The sequence below is a fragment of the Falco punctatus genome (genome assembly GCF_963210335.1).
Source record: "Falco punctatus genome assembly, chromosome: 15".
NCBI lineage: Eukaryota > Metazoa > Chordata > Aves > Falconiformes > Falconidae > Falco > Falco punctatus.
In genome coordinates, this window is record NC_137595.1 from 3,109,650 (window position 1) to 3,132,730 (window position 23,081).

General features: G+C 37.1%; 1 protein-coding gene across 3 annotated transcripts in view; it reads left to right on the plus strand.

The window, feature by feature from the left end:
* Nucleotides 1-23,081, plus strand: part of LOC308053679 (connector enhancer of kinase suppressor of ras 2-like) — a 212,566-nt gene that overhangs the window by 49,534 nt on the left and 139,951 nt on the right. The window lies entirely within an intron of this gene.

Sequence of the window (23,081 nt, forward strand, 5' to 3'; positions counted from 1 at the left end):
ACTGCAAACTTGCTAAAGTATGTGATAACTTCGGTAATCTGATAAAATTGATAAATGTGACAATGCTCAATTTCACACTGTATTAATAGAATTTGATCTGAAAAGTGCCTGGTTGACCCAGAAATTATGCTAGCGACTTACGCTGGTAGTTGCATATATTCTAAATTCAGTGGCAGTGAATTAAATGTCTCCTAAGGCACTTAAAACCTGACAAGGCAAAGGATAATTCTTATGAAAGCTTGTATGAGCAGATGTAGCCAGGAAACAGAACTGTCCCTATGGGACACCACACTTGTATACAACTCTGCTTTATTATTTTCTTGTGTGTAGGTCTGTCATAAAGAAAAACCTGTTGATCAGTAGCACCTGAGATTCTGTCATCACATCCTCAGTGCTACTGTTCCTTCTTTTCATTTTTTCCAAAGAAATTCCTTAGATATAAACCTAGCAATTCCTGATAAATCTTGAATTGAAATTAGAATCGCAGTGAGTTGAGCAGATAATCAAAGCACCCTCAATATGAACATATAAATTGTGTGTGTGTGTGGGATGTCTGGAAAACGAGGGCATGAAAAATCCTGATGGAGCAGGACGCCCTGCATAAAACATGTAGAAGCAGTAACTGTAATTCTTCTGAGTGGTGTTGTGATAAAGTTATTCTACTGATTTGATTTTGAAATTTAAGATCTTATTTGTCCAAAAAAGAATGAGGTTTTGTATCTTTTCAGAAAAATTAAGCAATGCAGTTCTGCAGCTAACTGTTCTGTTCATGGATCGGAGGGTAAGATGCATCTCTCTCTGTTTTGACCACTCTAGATGCTAATATTGTTTAGAGAAAGAGGTACTGCAGTACACAGACAAAATGTGGACAGGTAACACATCTTTTAGGCTCCAGGTTAAAAGACTCTAATATGGCATTCCATAATTTTATTTTAAAAAGAGCAAATATAAAATAATTAAGACAATCAGCTTTTAGAGTGTGCTTAAATCATTAGGTGGCAAAACCTAAGAAACATGGTTTTGCTTAGCAGTAAGAAAGCTAACCATTAAGGAAACTGACGGGTTTACAATTGAAAAGGAAGAAATCACCACAGATCTTTGACTAATTCTAATATGTGTAAATTAAAATATTGAAAATTTATCTCCCATATCACTTGAGATTTGTATTTCACTTCCTTACAGCCCCATCTTTTTGTTGTCAGGAAGTCATCTCTCTGTTGTCAATAGTGTACTCCCTTTTCCACTTATTTTTTTTATCTTTTCCCCTCTAATTGATGACTCTCCACACAGTAGCAGTAATCTCTTAATAGTTCCCATATGACACGACCTGTTGTATTACTATATGTCATTCAATTTCTAGTGGTCTAGTTCTCAAAGTCATACAGTTCTGTTCAGACAATATTTCGGTCTTTTTATTGACAGAGCCTTTTAAGTTTGTTAATGTGTTTCATGAGTACACTCTGCCTGCTACAACTATGAAAATGAAAGGGAGCAGTCTTGATGGAATGTGAAAGAATAGAATTTTAAAAAAACAGTGGAAAGGAAATGTGTGCAGGAGGAAGAGAAAATATGCCACGAGACTTGGAAGGTAAAGTGGTGGATGAGCTATAAAGAGTTTGGAGGTAGATTCCTAGAGAGAGAATCTCTTTCAAGAAAGAGACAAGAGGAGTGTTAAGATCAAAAAGGACAGAGTAAAGGGTAGCGAGAGAAAGAGTGAATGAGAAAAGGTATTTGTGTGTGAGAGAGACAACCAGATTTTAAAATGGAACTGGGAGATATGGGCAAATTTGTGGGAACTTTTTAATTGGTTTCTACTTTTAAGTTCAAGGTATAGCAGCAAATCCAGCAGCATATAAATTAAATTAGTTTTAAAAGTTCCAAGCAGCCCTTACTTAAATTTTTACTGGTTGGTCTGTGAGGTGAACAGAGTGAAATCTTGCAAATATTCCTGGAAGACAAACATGGAATGAAGAGCCTTTTGGCTGAGGTCTGATGCTCTTAAACATGTTACAGTGATACTTCACAATCACATCAACAGTCACGTTCTTGCTTGCACTTCTGAAAAGACAGAACTTGCACTAGAGGTGTGTGTAGCCATTTGAAAATGAGCTGTCTTTCATCAAGGTGTCTGGTTAAGAAGACACTGTAACCAAAGAAGCAGTTTATATCCATTCTGGTTACTGAGACGAGACAGAGTTTGCTGCTATTGTAGTCTGTGATGGTTTTCAGTTATGGAAACAATAGTGAGGTGCTTCATATATTTTTGAGAGGTAATAGTTTTTCTTCCTCCTGAAATTTCTTAAAGATTTTTCCCTGCAGATGGAAGTTGACTCTTCTGTTGACCCATCTAGTGATCAGAGACTGAAACCATGCAGAGATACAGAATCCTGCAGATTTACTACAGTAAAAGAACAGGTTGTAGAAGAATTAAGAGAACACTTTGGCTTACAATAATTGAAAATCAAGGACTGAGACAGTTTTTATGCTAGGGCACAACTAAATTTAGGGGAAATACAGAGTAGAATTTATTATTTTTGTTAATAATTATTAATAAAGCTTTCAAAGTAGGTGGATTTTGACATAGCATTGGCATGCCCTTTTAATGTGACTAAAAATGGAATGCCACATACTTGCAGAGTGGAATTAAAATTGTTTAGAAGATAGTGGACTGCAAAAGGGGATGGACTGCAAATTGCAACATGTCTGCATTGTTACTGTGCTCTCAGCCACCACTCAGCTGCACATTAGTAGAAAAAGTAACAGAAATTGCAGGTTAGGAAATAACACTTAAAGCTGGCCTTGCAGGATGCATGTGGAATAAACAGAAGGATAGTCTAAAAACAGGTACTGAGATTAAGAAATGGGGTACAGAGAACTAAAACTATACAACGATGCTAAGGCAGCATTTGCAAAATGAACAAGATGTGTGGGAAAGCAAGTAGAATAAAAGAGCAAGTGACAGAATGTGTGAATACATAATAATTTAAATTTTTTGGCATGAAGAATGTGATAAAGATGTGGTAGACCAAGTGGATGTAATTTTCCATGTCTCATTTACAATACTTGGTTGAATTTATTTTGATTATGAACGCTTGTGAACTGAAAAGATTTAGAGGAAAACATGGTATGAACAGTGCTTATTGCAAGTATTTAAAAATTATTTTTGACAAACAAAGGGCAAAGTATATGTCATAAAGTTTTCCTTTCGTTTTTTGGAGACAATCAATTTTCTGGTGCAGGATTAGGTACTGTATGTGTTCCCCCTGACTTCTGGTTAAAGAAGATTTTAATTTTTCCTATTTAATTAAGCATATGCTTGAAAACTGAACACACATGGATGGGGCCTATTTTTAGTTCTGCCATTGCTCTTCAGTGCGATTTCACAAAAGTTGCTCTATGTCTTTTTGGTTCAGTTTTCCTATCTGGGAAAAAGGGAATTATAATGAGCTTTGAGCTTTTCTAACAAAAAAGTGCTACATAAGGGTAAGTTATTATTATTAATACATATAATACATTTAGTAATAATACAGAGGTTTATATAGCTGTGCTCCGTAGAGGATTTGTATGTTAAGAAGCCAGACCCAACCTTGGAATATTGCTGGAAAGTGCATTTCAAATTTAGCAGCTTTGCATCATTCCCAGAGTGGTGCAAGTTCCCCATCAGCTGACGCTGATCTAACAGCGTGCCATCACAGACAGCACTGGTTTTGTCATTATCCTGGCAATATGCTGCCCTATAACAGGGTTAAAAAAAACTTATTCTTGCTTGTGCTGGTGAGCTTGTACAGCTTGCTGCATGGCTTAGCAATTGTGAGTGTGGGTGCAAAAGCAGGGATCAGAATGTGCAGGTAAGAGCTGGAGACCAGCAGGAACGTGATTGTAACTGTGGAAGTGTGTTCTAGTCTAGAAATTTTTCCTTTTTTTTTTTTTTTTTTCTTTAGGTGAATTTGATCTCTCCTATTGTGTCTTGTCTGTTGGACAGGCTTCAAAGAAGAGAGTTGTCATCTCTGCTAGGTTTAAAGATTAACAAAAGAGGTATCTGCTCACAGTACTTCTGCCTGTCACTGACTTATCAGAAGAGATTTGTCAGAACTGTCTTGAAGACATGATGAAACATTAGGAATATTTTGATCGATAGTAGACTTTGAACAGAAACAGTTTTCTGAGAAGCTGCACATTTAGTTGGTTGGAAGTTCACACTACACACATATTTATTGTGAGAAATGAGATCCCTTATCAAGGGGTGAACTCTGAATTCTGGCCATGCACCTTCCTAGCTTGATTCATCTTCATGCATTTTTAAAATTCAAAGATTCTCTCTAAAATTTCTATATTCTCAAAGGGAATTTACTTCAATCTGCAAACGCTCCTCAAACTGGCATGTTTAGATGTCTCCGTACAGCAGTAACCGGTGGTGTGCAGTAGCTTTGAAACATGCATGACCATAGAATCCAATCCCCTCCACTCAAGCAAACACAGAGAAAAATAGAAAGGGAGATATCACATTCCTGCTGGCACCTCTGTTTCTAGTCCTTGAAAATGGAATTACCTTTCTCCAGTTGCCATAGCTGTGCAATGTGGTTTCATACAGATATCTGACATTGAGACAAGTTCAGCTTTTTTAAGGACAGGAGAAGTTCCACTGGTTATTTTTTTTTTTTTTTTTTTTCCCCTCCTTCATAAGCAACACCTAAATTCAGCTATTTGCGTTAAAAATGAATAGTGTGAGAATGTGGCATATGGCCATTTGCCTAAGAAACTGTGGCTTGTGTTTACTGAAAGAAATTGTAATATGTTGGCATTCATTGTAATTCAGCTTAACTGGGAGCCTGCCAGAATCAAATCAAAATGTGTTCACAGTATATCCAAAATACAGCACAACTGCCAACGTTGTAGTAGCAAGATTTAACATCCTGTTTCAGAATGAAACATTAAAATTTCCCAACATGCAAAACAAACTCATTACGCATTGTTTTCAGTCTAGTTATCATGTCCTTTTTAAATATGCTTTTTAATAGACATTAGGTGGCATAAAGATAGTCCTTACAAGACTATTTCAACAAAATTTAGAGTTTGAGTAGGCATTTATAGCTGGAAAGAGGGGAAAAAAATACCCCAACTTGTCCCCTAATAAGCTACACCACCAGATTGCGTGTTCAAACACGTGGTTGATCACTTCAGTGGGTCTACCAGATCTAAAGGAGCTATTGAAAGTGTATTAGTATTGTGGGACACCTTTTCTGCCAGCACCATGAATAGATACTCTGTTTTTCTGTCTTTGAGGTAGTACTGTAAAAGTTCATGTTTGTTATGATTTTGGATGCCTGTGTCTCACAGATAACCAGAAATGGATCATTTTCTTGTCCTAGCAGTATCCATATGGCAAGTTCAGTCTCACCTAAAACATGCATACATAGCTCCATGTACTGTGTATCTCAGGTCATACACAAAACACTGGTGATGTTCCAGTCTCCTACAGTGCTACTTATACAGCTGTTTGGTGGCAATTACCACTTGTACTTACAAGATGGTGCCCTTTTAGCTCTAAAAGGAGAGGTGCATGTAGCTAAGCACCTGCTTTTTGAAGGTTTGAATGTGCTTAATAATAAAACTGATGAAGAGAACCTTAATTTAAATACCATTAGCTATCACTCTGGTATCCAAGGATTTTTCCTTCAGTCTTTGAAAAAGAAGCTTTGTTTTGACCTTTTGTCTTTCCATATGTAGAGCTAAACCTCTTTGGTTTCAATTCAGAGTCAGTGTACATACCAGCCTGACCTTGCAAAGAGAGGCTTGTCTGGGGAAAATGGAAATAATAATTTCTTTCACCTCTGTCTCTCACGCTCATGTCCCTTGGTAAAGCACTGAAAACTGCAGAACAGGCCAGTTCCACTCCCCTAGGCTCTTCACTGGCTGTTCTTCAGAACTGACCCAACCCATCAGTCATGGTCTGGAGGGAACTTTTTCTCATCATCACCTTGTGATCAGCAGCTTTACTTTCTTGGATGTGACCAGTGTTCTCATGTTTCCCATCTCCTGATTATTTTTTTTTTCAGTCAACTGAAAAGCCATGACTTTGAGTCCCTAAAAGGTTATATAGTACTTTCTTGATTAAACTAATGTTTATGTACAACTTTAAAAGGTTGTACGTAATTTTTCAAATTATATAATTTTTAAAAGTATTACTAAAAGGTTGTGATAGAGGAAGACAACATATAGATGATGAGACAGAATGAGAAATTTTGCTTAGTAGTTACCTCTCTTTTTCTGGAACCAGCAACGCACTAGTTTGGAAAGGAATGTAATTCTTTACAAGCAAGCGTAAAGTTGTGCCACTGCCTATCCTAGAGTGGAAAAGTCATCAAGAGTGCTGCAGTTGTAAGTACTGGAAAAGGTAAATATGCTACCAAAATGCATCTTTACTGCGGAAATTAGTTCACATGTATACCAGTAAGTATCATGGGAGATGTTAATGCTTGTAAAGCATTTTCCAAAATGGAGGAAGCTTTAAGAGAGATATAAATTTTCTGTGTGATGTCCTTCCACAGAGACATGAATTTCAATCTGTGAAATTGAATGGGACCATCTCTAAAATGTTGGCCATTGTGGGATCAGTCATGCAGTGTTCAGTGCACTCTGGCTCTGCTCCAGCAATGCACTTAAGTTTGATTTGAATCATGTGAATATTCCTGAGCTAATCAACTGGAGAATTAGTGATATACAGGGAAGGGAGGCAGGCACTTAAGTTCTTTGTTGGATCAAAGCCACACTCGCACAAATCGTCACTGTAGTACTTCCTATAATGACTGGTACCAAGAACAGGACCCTCTATGAGCACACCAGAATTCATAAAAAATTATTTTTCAAATAGCTGTGTGCCCAGTAATTTTTTTTTTTTTGGAAGGGGGGATCTTCCCATGGGAACTTTAGTGCTAAAATTACCAGACGGCAATTACCTGACAAACATCAAACTCAAGAGAAGTCTAATTAGATTTCTATTTTAAAAGAAAATGTGCTTGATTTCATGAGTTATACAGTCTGACTGCTGGTTTAGCTATAAAATTAAACATAAGATACATCTTAAGAAGATTTCCTGTAATTGTCAAGGATTTAGCTGATGATTTTTTTTAATTCCTACTGCAACGTATCAAAATTAACTTTCTATCATCTTACAGGCTCATTGACATAGTCTTCAGTTTCTCTCTGCTTTCCTTCATTATATTTATATAAAAAGGGCCACCAGTTCCACCAGAGACACTTGGGACTAGAACGGTTTGTGCCTGTTATAAAAGGACTTGTTTGTTGTGGTCTGTGTTTGTAATACACTTCAAAAATTTTGCTGTAGTAAGTTGTAGCAGTTTTGTACATCAGAATCATCTTGCCTTTCCAAGCTTCTTCATGTAGATGTAGCTGATCAAACAACTTTCTTTGAGGCAGTCATGGTTTAAATGGTGGTTGCTCCATCCCTTGCTTCTTACCTCTGTGCTTCTTGTGTCCGTGCAACAAATCCTTGCCCTGTCTCCTGGGACCCTGGTTTCTGTGCCTGTAATGTAAACTGGATTGGAGAATGTTCACCTGCCAAACAGTAACGTTTTTTCTTTTATTTTTTGGGGGGGCTATTGTTCAAATGGATCAGTTCCCCAGTCCAGCTCAACATGCAGCCACAAAGACATTTGAAGGTAGCAGCAAGTGGCGAGAGGCAGAGAAGAACAGAAAATGACTGCTTTAGCTGCTGAATTTTCAAACCAAAGTTGTTTCACAGGCTGTTGACAAAAAAGGTTGATCTTCCCTTCACCTTCTGCACATTTCACCTTCAGTTTGCTGAAACAGGCTGATCTGATTCACTGTGCTGCCATAAAATTACAAATGCCAATAGAAGAGGAGGGGGGAGGAAAAGTTGTTGCCTCTCTTGGCAGCAGCATGGTCTGAAATTGGCTGAAGCCCATTATGGAACTGCACCTTTAGTGACACTTTTATATCTGAAAATATAAGAAACATATCATCTTTAGAAGTGTAGTTGACACATCAGATACTCAAAAAGTAAGAGCTGATGAGAGGTAGTGAATAACATAGTGGCTGAGTAGTCAGATAGACATGTAAAGGACATGCTTTGCAAAAGAACAGAGAGAGAAATAAAGACAAACTATAGCACAAAGCCATCTTGCCTGATCAGGCCTAGGGCTTCAGCGGCAGATGTGGAAATGCTGCAACAGTAAGGTGATTAAAGTCCGGGACTTCAAATTTACTTAAATTCCTTATTAGTGTATACATTCTTTAAATCAGGAACTTGGTTAGCAAGATTACCGCAATACAGACTTACAGAGAAAGTAAAATAATACTTTAGTATATGAGGTTTGTATATGCATTACTTTATGATGTCTAGTTAAATTCTAAATTAATGTTCCTGTGGTATTAAAATAATATTTAAAGAAAGGTCTGGCTCTCCATAGGGAACAATATTCCAAGAAAACTTCATGAAAATGATCTTCAGCATTTCTAGTAAAAATAGTCATATAACCAGCCTCCATCTCATTTTTTCAGGCAGTGGTATTGGAAAGTGAGGACACCAGCCATGACATGATCATCAGTGTTATCTTGGCCCTTAACTAATCAAGATATTTTTTTTTTCAGAGCAGAAGGAATCAGTTTCATTGATATTCTATCTGAGCCTTAGTAGTGCAGTCACTTAGTGCAATATAACTTAGATAACTTGTGAAATAATATAGAACCTGAAGCCCTCTAGAGGAAATACAAATTTCTCATCCTGTCCCTGGAAATTACTGAAGTCAAGGACATTAAACTTTTGTAAATAATTTTTAACATGTTTGTGGCATCTGATTTGTTTTTTAAGTTGGGGATTCCAAACTGGTCACAGTGAGCAAATAACATTTAGATGTGTATTAAAGTTTATTATAATATGAATTTTTCCAGTCCCAATTTGACATTTTTAGGGAAAAGAAACACTGAGTAGTACTGTCAATCTACATTATCAAGTTACTTGACAAGTTACATTCTCAAGTGTAGTTTATCTGACATAAGGATAGTAAAGGAAAAATCCACATTCAATCGTAAACAGCTACTGTATTTGAGATCAAAATGACACCTTTTGTTTCTGGTACTCTTTAAATTTTTAATTACAGAGACCAGGGACTAGGGAGGGATATGATGATAGAGATGCCTTATTTGAGGTGGTTATCTTTAAAGCATTTAAAAGCAAGAATTATAATGCATCTTATATGTAACTGTGAAAAATAATAACATGCTTTTTCAGTTTCAAAATTATCAACAGTTTGTGCTTGCTTCAGGGAAATAACATGCTTAGTATTTAATTTTTAAAAGATAAAATTAAGCTTGTGTTGTTTTTTCCCTAAAGCAGCAGTATGTGAATAGTGCAACCTGAAATGATTTCACACAACTGAATCCATTTTTATTTTTTTTAATGTACATATTTTGCTTTTTGGACTGAGATTCAAAAAGCCTGGGCTTCAGGTTCAGCTTGTATAAATGGTTTCTGCTGTGGTTGGGGTTTGGGGAACTGGGGTTGTGTGTGGGTGGGAAGGGTGGCTTGTTCCTCTTAGGACCATACTGAGCTGAAGTTGTGCATCATCTGGAAAAGCACAACACAATTACAGCACAACAGCAAGTAAAACTACTAATCAAATCCTCTTATGCCACCCATAAAAATGCATCTATGCTTCTGGCTAAAGTGAAGATGCAAGTTGCCACCCTTTACCTGTACAATCCTCTTAACGCAGCTGTACTGGGCTTCCATTTCCAGATAGCGAAGAAGCAAATTGTAGCTTACTGTTTGCTAAATCCTCTTAGTGATCAAGCAGCCTGAAATTTTGCTGTGGTCTGTAGAATTAGCAACCAAGTTACATTTGCTCTTTGCCTGCTCTTTTGATTGACTACGCCACGGGCTGTTGTGTAACGAATTCCTCCAAGTAGCCCTGCTCATCCAGCACTTTCCTGAGTCTGCAAGCCCTCTGCTATACCCTGTTTGTAAGTGCTTCATCGGGAGTTGTGGGCTGAAACCCTTTATTATAAATGGCGTCATTTCCTTTATAAATTACATATTGTGGCACTCATGTTAAGAGCTTTTCAAGTTTTCCTTTTGCTTTCACTAACAAACATTTTAATAAACAAAAACAAAAGTTAGGAAGAGAAAAACTCTTGGATCCAGGATGCACTGAGCTTTTTCTGTATTTGCTGGGAGAGACTGGAGCAGCCAGATTTACCTATTTACTTACCAAATGATATGACAAGAAATACCATTTGCAGCGATAGATGACACAATGCATTTTCACTGAGAATTAGTAATATCCTAAGAAATGAAGTTGTCTGTTTCATGCCATTATTACTGGAAGTTCAGGAAAATGGCAGTTTAGAAAAAGCTAATCATGTAATGGTTTGAAGACAAAATGTTTCATGCATATATGAAAGTCACATCTAGTTCACTCTTCTGACCTTTTTGGATTATCTCAGTCTTATTTCCCTGCTTCTACTTTTTTGTCATGGCTATCTTCTTTTATAGAGAAACCTGTAGTTCTTTAATTTACTTGTATACTCACTGTTCCCAGTAACGGACTGTTTCTGTTACCTGTTGCATACTTGGTCCTGCTTGAACTTCCCAGCCATATTATCTCAGGGATGTGCCCAAAGACCAGAAGATGACTCCTAAAGCGTGTCTGTCTGCTGCGGCCTCCTGCCTGTGATGGTGGTATCAGGTGTGACAGGGAAGTGTGGTGACAGGAGCAAACTGCTTCCCAAGTGTGGCTTAAGGAACTGACTAACCCCTAATGGCTCTCCATGTTTATTTCTCTGGCATATATGAAAAATAAAATGGAGTAAACTAGAAAAGGCGCTTTTTTTGAGACTTTACTGGGAATGGCTGCTGGAATGGGAATAGCTAGAAGGCTGCTGCACTGAGCTCCTGCTCCCTGAGAAACAGTGAGGAATGCCCCTGGAAATTATTTTATATTGTGCTGCTTTTGCTGACAGAATTAATTTATCCTGCTCAGTTAATACAGTGCATTGCTCTGGGTTGTTGGGTCTGTCTTGTTACTAAATTAATACATTTACCTTTTCACCAGCAGCTTTATTTACAGGTTTTATGGACAGCTCTTGTTACTGACATAGTACTACTACATATCTCTTATTCCTTGGCTGATTGGCTGATGTCTTGAGAAAAAATCTCAAACTGTTTACTTACAAAGAACAGAAAAATAATCAGGAATGATCCAGGAACTATGTTTCAGTTCTCCCGTGTTATCCTTTGGCAGAAGTGGGCTCTACAGCTGCAATAGTGCTTTGGTCTGGGCAGGAACTCTGTCATACTTTTGGTCTGATCCTTCCTTGTCAAACAGATTTAAATTTTGGGCGCTAGTCCTGACCTATGTCCCTTTTTTACATGCTGCCATGCAAAAGATTTAATCATTTTAGGTATATTAAAAAGTAATATTCCAAGCATATGAGTGAGTGATATCCTATGGGTTTTGAAATGTTTTGTAACCACTTGATTTTACTTTTTTTTTTAAACAGAATTATCAATAACTTTGCTGGGTGGTTTAAAACTTCCTTATACACTGAGCTGTCATATTTAATTCATGGACTTTTGGGTATATATTTCTTTAGATATGATAAAATTCTTGCCTGTTTCATGTTACTTCATAGAAGTATTTAATCTTGGATGAGCTAAGGCCAGATCAAATAGCAAAACATTTAGAATTCAGACTTAAAGCACAGGACAATAGTGATTTAAGATGTAGTAATATTTTTCATCATGTAGTTGTAGCCAGAGACTTAATCTGTCTTAATCTGATTCTGCATGAAAAGTGGTAGTGAATAAAAATTTCTAGCGCTCATTCTGTTCAATAACAACCATAATAAATTTGGCATCATAACGTAACATAAATATGTAGAATAAAAATGGGTAAATGTAAGGAAAGAGAAAAGCTTCTTTGTTCAATAGGATTTACGGCGTGATTTTCTTCCGTGATTTCTTCCTATTTGCCTGCTTTTGCTAGTTTCACATAATTTGTATCAATAAAATTATTAATTCCTACTCTGGGAATTTTCTAACAGTTAATCAACAATTCCTGACAGCTTCCTGACTTTTAAATGAGTTAACAGCTAATTGCTAGAGCTAATTCCTCCAAACTGCTTAAGTAAAGAACCTAATTTAAAATAATCCAGATTTATAGAGTCACCAGGACAGTATAAACAAGAGCTGCGGTGCACATGACATCTTCAGTGTTTCCTTGAAAGAAAAAGGAGAGAGAAGTGTGTGTGAAACTCCATATCAGCTGGGGCTGAACTTTGCCAAGCTGTTAACTAACAGATGCTATTACCAAAGCTTCTGAATGTCCCTGAAAAAAACCCAAATCTTAACCTCTTTATTTCTTACAGCAGTCTGAAAGCAGCTTCCCAGTGATTTTTGGCAACTATGCGAAGAACTGTGTCAGGAATTGCCAAGGCCACCTTCTACTTGTAGAATTTATATCTTGCAGGTGTTTAAACTATTACTTGTGAATTAGGTCACAGACTCATTGTGGCTGAAGAAATTGCATGGAGCAGAAATCTTATTTTTTGGGCTTTTCACTATAAATGCTTACACTGGATCTGGCTGTTCTTTTGGTATCTCTGTTTTTTAGTAAAATACGTCAGTGGAGTCAAAACAATAATTAATACATATTTGCACTGAAAGATCTGTAGCACTTCTTGTTTGGTTATTCTGTGTCAGCTCTTTATCACTGCTCAGCTTTGCAAGTATTAGCGCTTGCTGACAGAGAATGCAATCTGGGGCTTCTGGCTATCCTGTTACAAGTTTATTTTGTTGATAAAATTTTGCAGCCACACATATGCTTCAGAAAAATTCAGTTTATACATGTTTTGTCTGGGAAATTGGTGATCTGAAGCATTTGTGACACTATGCCTGGATGTTTTTGAATATGATTATGAACTGAATTTAATATAGAGCCCTATTGCAAGCTCATCAGAGATACTTTTAGGCCAGGATTAATTTCACCTAGCTTGAAACGTCTGCCTTATGATTATATGAATTTTATCTGACAAAGTACTTTTTTCTTTCTATTGATTAGCTCAGACAGAATTGTTACCTATCTCTTCAGCATTTTTGTTTTCTTTACATTTAAGACAGAGACAAATGGGGAATATTTCTGTATTACTTGTGCAAAAACTTGTTTGGCATGATAGTTTTGATTGGTTTTGTATGATATCAAATTAGGTTTTTGAGAGTCTGTCTGTGGTTAAGACTCATGTGGGGAGTGCAACATGGATGAATCCTCAGAAGCTGGAGAAAGGAGCTTTCAATTCTATTTGTTCTAGTACTTCTGCTTTTAAAATAAGTCCTTGTATATAAGCACATGCTTAATGCAGTTCCTTCCTCATTAAAGTTGCTGACGTTTCTAGAATGGAGACAACAGGGGTCTCAAACTCATCTCTGCGTGCTTAGACTGTAGTGAAGGAAATGATACTTGTTTTTCTTTCCACCTAAGAATGGTTCCTTTTTGTTGCCAGCATTTGGTTTGGTGTTTTGTTTTCATTATGCTGTGAAACCCCCGCCCCTGTCACCTTTGGCAGCAGGTTAGTGGTTACTGCATGCACCATCTCGGACACAGAACTGGAACAGGCTCCCTGAATCACCGCCACCACTGCCCTCCAACCCAGGGATATAAGACAACCTTTGGCACTTACTGCAAAAAGGAGGAATATGAGACCTGATGGCATCAATTCTCAGCTTCTAAACATCACTACCGCTCATGTATGCGGGGTAGATTTTTTTTCTCACTGTTATTACTGATCCTACAGATGTTCAGTCATCACCAGAACTGTTCTGACACAGAGATCTTTGCTTTTTCGTGACTGGGTAAAGAGATTTGAGAATGTAATTGCACTGGTTCTGCATTTTGGTTTGAGTATAAATCAAGAAGTTTCTCCTAAATATGAATCTATTTTTGGCCTTGTGAATTTATATTGTCTTTTTAGCTACTCCTAAAAGATTTTTAAAATTTTGATGTGCTTTTCAGGATGTCTGGAGCAATGCCTGGGATGGTGATTGTAAGTTTGCCATCTCAGCAAGTAACAGGGAAAACTAAGATCTATCAAATCTGGCTTTCTTATGGTGTAGCTTGAAAAGCATGTATGTTGGCAGTTGTGCCAACTTAAGCATCTGCTTGTTCATCCACTGGTGTATTCCACCTCATTTGTGCCAGTTAAAAATAGCTGGTAACAAAAAGGAGTGCAGTTAACAGAGAGCACTTTCTGACCCAGTTCACTTCACAGCGGCACACGGAGTTGTACGAAGCACAGGGAGCAGGATGTACAAGGGTACTGCTCCAAGTTGGAACCAGCACTTCTGCCAGAAGAGATTCTCATCAAAGTCTGCCTTGCAAAAGTAAAGCAACGTGTTACACAAGTCCAGTGCAGGAGATAGATAGAAGCACTTGCCTTGCATTTGGCCAAAGCAGTTCTCTTTTAAAATAAATGTAACGAGGCAGATTCACAGTCCAAGTATTCATGGCTTAGTCACACTGGAATGAGGAAGCATATAACCAAATAAATGAGAGGTATGAATGTGCTGGCTTTTAGAGACTCGCTAGCGCTTCCAGGTCATTCTTCAGCCATGCTGCTTCAAAAATGTCTGGAGGCTGTTATATCTTTATCAAGGAGAAAATTAATGAGGCTAAGGAAAGACTTAAATTTTCATTACAACAGAGAGATAGTAAAGATGCTTCTGTTTTGTTATCACTTTTATAGGAAACTCATGAGTAGTAACATCAGTGACATATCTTGAGGTTAAGATGGTTGTGAAATGTGACAGCAAGGAGCATGCACTTGTGTCTGAAAATATGATACATTTTCTGGGTGAACGCTTTGCTTCCAGAAACATCTTCAAGTTGGGTCTAGCTCCAGCAAGCTTCTTGAAAATGTTTTTTATTGCTTCTGTGTGAATACCACAGCTCAACACCACCTGTCAGTTTTTGAGGAAAAGTTAGAATGTCTTCAATTCCTATTATTCATTCATAGGTAATGAAGGCAGAACTATATTAAGTCATTTACTTCATATATAAGAATGTCAGTTTAAAGGTGATGGCGTATCATTAAATCAAATTTTATAAGTGCAGCAGTTTGTTCATTTGTTATTAATATTTTTTGACACATCCTCCTACAAAACCTCTCAGATGCTCTGAACTCTTAAAATATTGGTAATTTAAGCACAGCTTTTTTCTTGATAATATACTTACCTTGGAAAACTGCTGCCCAAAAGAGATTGTGATTATAGACGCTGAGATTATAGGAAAGCCTGTTGCTTTGGCCATGCTAAAAATAAGAAAAATAATATAAAAATAATATATTTTGTGTATGAAATATAAATATGAAAGATAATAAATAATAAGTTACAGCGATGGTTCCCATTACAGCTACAGTAGTATTCCCATTCGTTTTGCACATGAGATAGAATCTGGGAATCTGGTTTGTGTTGCAGACATGCACTCTTGGTGAACTGGCTGTGATGTTTGCCCTTATTCAGAGGACACTTTGGAGGGGAAATAAAAAAGGTATTCATATACTTAGGAACTTGCTATGGATTTTGTACATTTCTTGACGATCATGTCACTTTTGTAAAAGGTCTGAGTGTCTGAGGAGATCTGTCATTGCAGGTAAAGCTCTGACCTGTTCTGGGGAGAGAAGAGGAACAGAGGCTGGATGTTTCCATCTCCCTACAGCTTGTGTCCTTACAAAACTGCTTCCCTGCTGGTGCAGAGGAGATGAAACTGCCTAAGAAAATACAAGAATAGGGATAGTGTGGAAGGAGAGAAAATGTGACATCTGGAAATGGAAGCCAGCAGTAAATGAAGGGAGTTGAAGATAGACAGGATTTTGCTAGGGGAAAATCTGAGAATTTTGTGATTTAGGAATGAGGAGGGTAAAGATGCTTGTAACTGGGGGTATTGAGACCTTGGCTGGTGTGTGGGATGGAGCTGCAGGATGAAGACCAGAGAGGCTGAGGAGAAGGGAGCCCTCTGAATGGAAGGATGAAAGTCAGAGAACTGGTCTGGCTGGACAAGAGCCCAGCAGTGCTGGCTGCGTGCTGGTGCTTGAGCATGTCTGCAGGGGGTCTGACGAGGCAGATGTGGAGCCTGGCCCTCAGGAGAGTAGAACAGGAGCAAGACAAGTGGCATGTGGACCTGCATAGTCTTAGCCAGTGGGCTGAGACAAGTGGAAGAGTTTATGTCCAGTAAAGCCCAATCTGCTTTTAAGCCTGGGTCTGTGGATGTCTGGGAAACAGTCATTCAAAGCGCTTATCCCGCTCTAGTTCCTGTTCGTGTAGATGATGGATCTGTAAATTCAAGCAGCAGAAGTCTGCCTGTATTTGCATGTAAAACATCCATCTGTATCTCTGAATATTATAGTGACGAAGAGGAAACTCATCCGGGAAGCAACATTTAAACATTATACTTGCACAGTCAAGCATTTAAAGGTCAGATAATGCCAGAATCAAGGGATTTTATTTTTCAGATTAATCTTAATTCTTCCCTTTTTCCTTGCTTGTGTGTTCCTGCCATGACTTGTGATTTTTAATGTAGTTTTTGTATGAAATGTCATAATCTAGGTACTATATTGCTGCGGATCAGGTTTGTAACAAGTAGGCTTAAAGATGCAAAATGCTGCATGATACTCTAGTTTTTAGATAGACTCTAAACTTCAGGAAAGTTTAGGTATGAAATGATCCAAGCTTGGTGTGTTAGACTGTTTTCAAGCACATTCCCTTTGTCTCTTTCTGAATTTTGGGGGTATGTGCTTTTCTCCAGGCACTCTAAGAGGTTTTTTCCTCATGAAAGGGCTTAAGAACAAGTAGCTGGTATTGGAAAGTCAGCTTACTGTGAACGTGGTCCTGAGGGTTATGCCTTTTCTTTATTTGGACTGAATAATTCTTAAAAAGATTTTAACACCATTGACAAAAAATATCCACCTGATGATTTTCACTGTTAGAAATTATGTAAGAATAGGAGAAAATCCACTGTGCCTAAGCCCAATGTCATAAATCAAAGGGGTTTTTGATCAGGAGCACCCATGAACTGATGTGTGTATTCAATAAAATTACACTTGGGAGAAGACATACAATTTCCAACTACTTTGTTAGCCAACCAGTCAATGGCTTCCAGATCTTTCTAGCTAGCTGGTAAATATTGCTTTATATAGAAAATACCATTTCTAAACAAAAAAAACCCAAACAAAAACCCTACAACCAAAAAGATCCCCACCAAAACAAACAACAAAACAAAACTAACTTTTTCACTTTCTGTAACTACTTGGACTAAGCCTGTAGATGCTGTTAAACTGGACATATTTAAGCAGATCTGCATATGTAAGCTGAAGATTGTGACAGGGCAGAAGTTTGTGCTGCCTTTCTGAATTAATCAGATAATTTCAAGCACAGAAATTAAGTCTCCTTCAGGTGTTTTCTAATAATGAATAGCTAATTCTCAGGACTTTCAGGTTGCTTTGCCTAGGAAGAGAAGCCATTGGGGGAATCAGGCAAGGTGTCTCAGGTGCAGTCCTGTTTATCTGGAGGTCATGTGCAAGGTCACTTGCAGAAACCAGCAGGAATCAAACAATGTGTTTCTTTTTCTTAAAGTTCCAAATCTACTTCAGCAGTCTTCCTCTGCATGCCTTTTCTCAAAGCATGCAGTTTCTGGTTGTCTTTTATTTTTTCTGTTCCCTTCTTTGCAGCGTTCTGGTTTGTTGTTTGTTTTGTTTTTGGTATTTTTGGTTTTTTATCCTTGTCACCCTTAGTTTCAGTACAGTCAGTTTTCTTTTGAATTATTAGATGATCACAACTCAGCTCATGCTCCTGGTGCAGGCATGCTCCTGTTGTGCGCTGTGGTCATATTCTACAAGGTACCTGCTCTCACACACAGACGCAGTCAGCTTTGGCATTTAGCTTCACCGAAGGACACTGCAGTGTTAGTGGATTTCCTCTGACATCTAGCACAACAACATCTGAAAATTGGTTTTGTCCCATTTCTCTTTGATTTATTGATTTTTCACAAGTCACCATTCTGCAGCAACAGAGATGTGATTGTTGTATAGCTTTTACTAGTCAAATGAGATTCGTTAATAGGAATATTAACTTGCTCTTGGCAGACCAAAGTGTAATCCTTCTGACCAAACTGAGATCATTCCATTGACTTTCAGGTTTTATCCTTTAGACCCAGATTCCACAGACACATCTATTCCTCACAGTTGTGGTTTGTATAACCCTTTGTGCAATTGTAATTTTAGTATTCTGCTATGTGCTTTGTCTTTCCAAAATTATTTTAATTATGAAAAATGTTAAATACTTTCTCAGACCCTTAATCAAAGTAGTTTTGACTTCCTTGCCAAACTGGCTATAACTGGACCACAACACTTGCATCAGTGCTAAACTGCAGAAGGCAGGAGTGGTAAATGCATTTCCACTGAGCTGGTTTCCTTCTCTTTCATCCTAGGCCCTAAAAGCAGAATGAGCAATGTTGTGTTTTTGTAACAGAGCATATAGTTTTGCATACCCTCTTCTGTGTGAAGAATCGCCTTGAGAGAACAGTCATGTTTGTGACAAGCTGAACTGGCAAGGACCTTTCCTGCTACCCTCCCCATAACCCCTCCATTTCACAGCCGGTGTTCTGTTGTTCCAGCTGGCTGCTATATGCTTTCCTCTGGGAATAATGATGTAGCATGAACAAAACCATCATTTGGTCAGGAATTTTTAGGATAGATTACGAAGCAAGCATAATTTACAATAAGTAACAAAAATCCATTACAATATATGAAAAAAAAGAAGTGAATAAATGTGATTTATTGAGGCATTTATGAAGAACTGGAAATTACGGACTTTTAAACTTAGAAATTACTCTTCTTTTGTAAATGGATCACACTTGACAAAGTTATTGTCACCACATTTCTCCTCTGTGAGAGCTGCCCTGTCTGCAAAATTTGACTTCCTACATAGAAGGCAACAAATTGTGCTTTTCCTTCATTTATTTTTATAGTAATTTCCTTTCAATATCTAACGTGAGAGAGGAAGGGACAGATCTTTACATAACACGGCAGCTATGTCTGTGTTATTAATGTGAGACAAACCTGACGTTTGTTGACATCAGTGGAAAGATTCATTTTAATCTCCTGAGCCTTATAGCCCACAATATGTAGCATCTCTTTTATAATGCTGGCTCTGAGTCAATGCTTAAACCTTATTTTAGCTAGCTCTACAGAGAATTTTTTTTAGAACTTGTTGGTTTGCTTTGCTGTTTCAAAGATTCTTTTTTTCTTAATTATGCAGTTCTGAAAATAAGCTTTTTAAAGCCAACTCGCTTTTCTTTTCCCGCCCTTTCTCCTCACCTTTTTTCTGCCTCCTTTCTTTTTCATGTTTCCTTGATTTAGGCAATTTACTACATGACTTATTTACACAATCATAGCTTGCAGTCAACAGATCGGAGATGCTTGGGTTTCCTCTGCTCTTTGAATGCAGAAATAAAGTGTTCCTAGTCCATGTGGATGGAATAAGCTTTCTTTTACTTAAGAATCAAAAGTGACAATAGGGCAGGTTTTTCATCATGGATGTTAAGTCTCAGCTTTAAAAGAAAGCATAGATGTTGAAACCCTGTTCCTTGAATTAATTCGTTGCACTATGAAGGATATATTAGTTACAAACTGTACCCCAAAAAAGTAAGATTGTGCAGAAATAGAACTGCAAGCCTGTTTCTTGCCTGACACTGATCCTGTGTAACTAGGAGATTGTGGTTTAATTTTATTTACCTACGTATAGAACAGAGTTAATGCCCACTACTTCTCTGCATTTATGAATCTTAACTAGTTTGTCTTATCTGTAAACAGAAATTATATTGAGAAAATTGCATAAAGATTGCAGTAATGATGCCTAAGTGGCTTGAGGAAATAAATACTCCATTTAGCTTGTGGTGAGTCAAAATGATCTCATTCTGTACTCTTTCTAATTGCATCTTTGATATTTTCATGCTAAAAACAGTTATAGCCATGATAATAAAGCATGAAACTACTGATAGCTAAATTCTTGCTCTGTAACAGCTCACACTTAGCAAACACAAATTTGTGTATCGCGAGAAAGGAACAATGGAGTACAATACCTAGCTCCGAGATAGACAAACAAACAGAGAGCAACGGACAAATGCTTCTTTTTTTTGTCTGTTTATTTATCAGGTGGTGTCATGCTAGGAGACAGCCTGGTCCTTTAATGATATATTTCTGTATTCTGTTGTCAACTGCCATACTGTTTGCACCATTAAGTAAACGTCTTCTAAAGATGCCCTGGGGAGCTATTATAGAGCAGTATGAATAATACAAATTTCATATTTTGCTCTTCTGTCATACATTCTCTCTGGCACAAAGGCACATTTAATACATCTGGCTGCACTGTTTTCATAGGTTGTCATGTTCATGTGGCATTTTCTAAATCTTTTTGAATAGTACAAATGCTTATTTGTGGCCACTGATACTAAATTTTTAAATTAATTTGCTTCAGTTTTGTTCAAAATAATTTCATTTCTGTTATCAGTTTCAGTGACGACTTCTGATAAGTTTTAGGCAAAAAAGCAAATCTGGAACACATGGGTTTTGGAATTTGTTCTGAAATTGTTTCTAATAATTGTTCTTGAGCAAGCATGGAACAGAAATGTGTAATGGCTCTGAATTTAAGATGTTAAATAATGAATGCAGAACTTGCAGTGACCAGTTTTCAACCATTCCAGACTGAAATATACTTACATAAAGTCATTCATTAAATCATTTAGAAACATTAATAGGCCCAGAGAAATAGTCTCCTGTTTGCAGACCATCACAGAAGAGAGAAAAGGCTTAGGTATTAGTTGCAGACTGCTGGTAAAAAAACCCACAAAAACAACCCAAAACCTAAACCACCTCATGCTTATGAATAAACAACATGAAATATGACGTTTTGTATGGGATACAATGTATATATGGGATATATGTAGAAGTCTGTGCATGTCACTTGGTCAATGATAGATGAGCACTATAACATAATTTAGGACTATCAGTATACAGAGTATATAATTGAATAACTTTGAAAGAGGTTAATTGAAGGTAATACAATATATCCCCTTGTATTTGTGGAACAGAAGACAAATGCATTGTTTTGGTTTATTCAATTCTTATGTTGTCGTGGTTCTTGTGTCTCAACTGAGTTATGTTGGATTAATTGAGATTTAATGTGGTAATATACAGCATGCCAAATATAAGGTGTCAGATCTCTGTCAGATACTTTGTTCAAAACCCTGGGAATAGAAAAACATGGACAATATGAGCCATTTTTGTCCACAGGATAGTTTTAAATTTCACATTTTCTGACTTTGGTTTCCACATGCTTTCACTTCCCCAGCCGCTGGTTTGGTTATTCTGACCAGGTCCTCATGTAACTTTTAGAAAATCATCTCTGGACACTAACTGGGGTCAGGCTGGGATATCATGTGTTAGTAATGTGTTTAGCTAATATTTTCTATTACAATGAAATAGACCAGTTTTATTAGATTGAATTACATAATTTAATATAGGAAGGTATGCTTGTAAAAGAAATAATAGACAACAACATAGTTTTGTAACATGTTCTCGGTGAACTTCCTTCATGCTCTTGTTTAATTCATTTAGGGTTCCTGTACTGCTTGAGAGGAATATAGTTTTGTTCTTCACTGCCAAATTGTATCACCTGGTTCTTAGAAGGACCTTTGTGGTTCAATACCTGTTAAAATAACTATAAATTTCTCTTTCAAAAAAAAAAATACTAACGTACATGATAGAATTATGATTCCTTACATTACTAATTCAGCAAATTAAGACAATATTTTAGTTTTATTTCTGTTTATATTGCATATGTGAGAACTTTTAAACAGACAAATGAGAACAATATTGTTCATATGCCTACTGCTTTCCTTGTCTTTATAGACGTGGTGATTTAGTGCTTGTGTACACATTTTCTCCTTAATTCAACCATACTGATAACTTCATGTGTATTTAATAGAAAGCTACATGTAGAAATTATGCTATATCAAAGTTGTCTTCCTTCACTTCTCAAGTTGGTTGTTTCTGTGGTTTCTGGATATCTGTACTTTTTACGGATCTTGGAGTTACTTGCTTCATTGTAGGACAAACAGTTGAGAATCAAAGTGTTCTACTTTCTCTACTTAGTAGATGGTAGTATTGACAATGCTTTTTTTAGGTCTCCAGAAAATTATATGCATATCAGGTTTTCATTGAGTGTTGTACAATTCTAGACAGATTTCCTTCAGGGAACTCTGCATAACTTTGCTTTCAATAGTTTTGTGTTCAGCTAATTGTTCTATCTGGAAACTTCAAGCATGTGTGGTTCTGAAACAGACTTGCAGGAAGGAAAAATATTTCAACTTGTGTTGCTAATCAGTCCCTTCTCTGGCCTGAGAAACAATGTGGCAGGTACCAAATCTGTCATTCTTACCTTACCAAGTTTCAGGGTGAAATGGAATAATTCTTTGTACGTGAGCAAAACTGTATTATTAATCGAAGGTTTATAACAAAACTCAGAAAGTTGGATAGTTTGACTTCGAAAAAAAAAATTGGCACTGGACATAGCAGAGTTAGTGTGGGTGGTCACTGAGCCTGAAAACCACTCTTCCTCATCAGTAATAGCCACGCTGTGTGACTTTGGAGTCCAATACCAGGAAGAATAATCTCCTTATCATAAGCTAAGCATATTTAAGTCTTCATGACATCGTAAGAAAAAGGTTTCCTGTCATGTCATTCTCTGTGCTTCTTTGTCCTTCCCCCATCTCCCTAGTAAGTACCATGAAGCTTTAAAATTAGTATTAAAATATTTAAGAATGTTGAAAACAATGTCAGTAATATAAACTTTTCTCTTTTATTAGTATGCACTATACTATGTAAGGTAAATTATCATTTGTTTGCACATTTTCCATAGTAGATCCAGACAAGGTATTGTGCTTGGACTTCCAAGAAATTTCTGTATTTGTGAATTACCAAATTATTATTGTTTG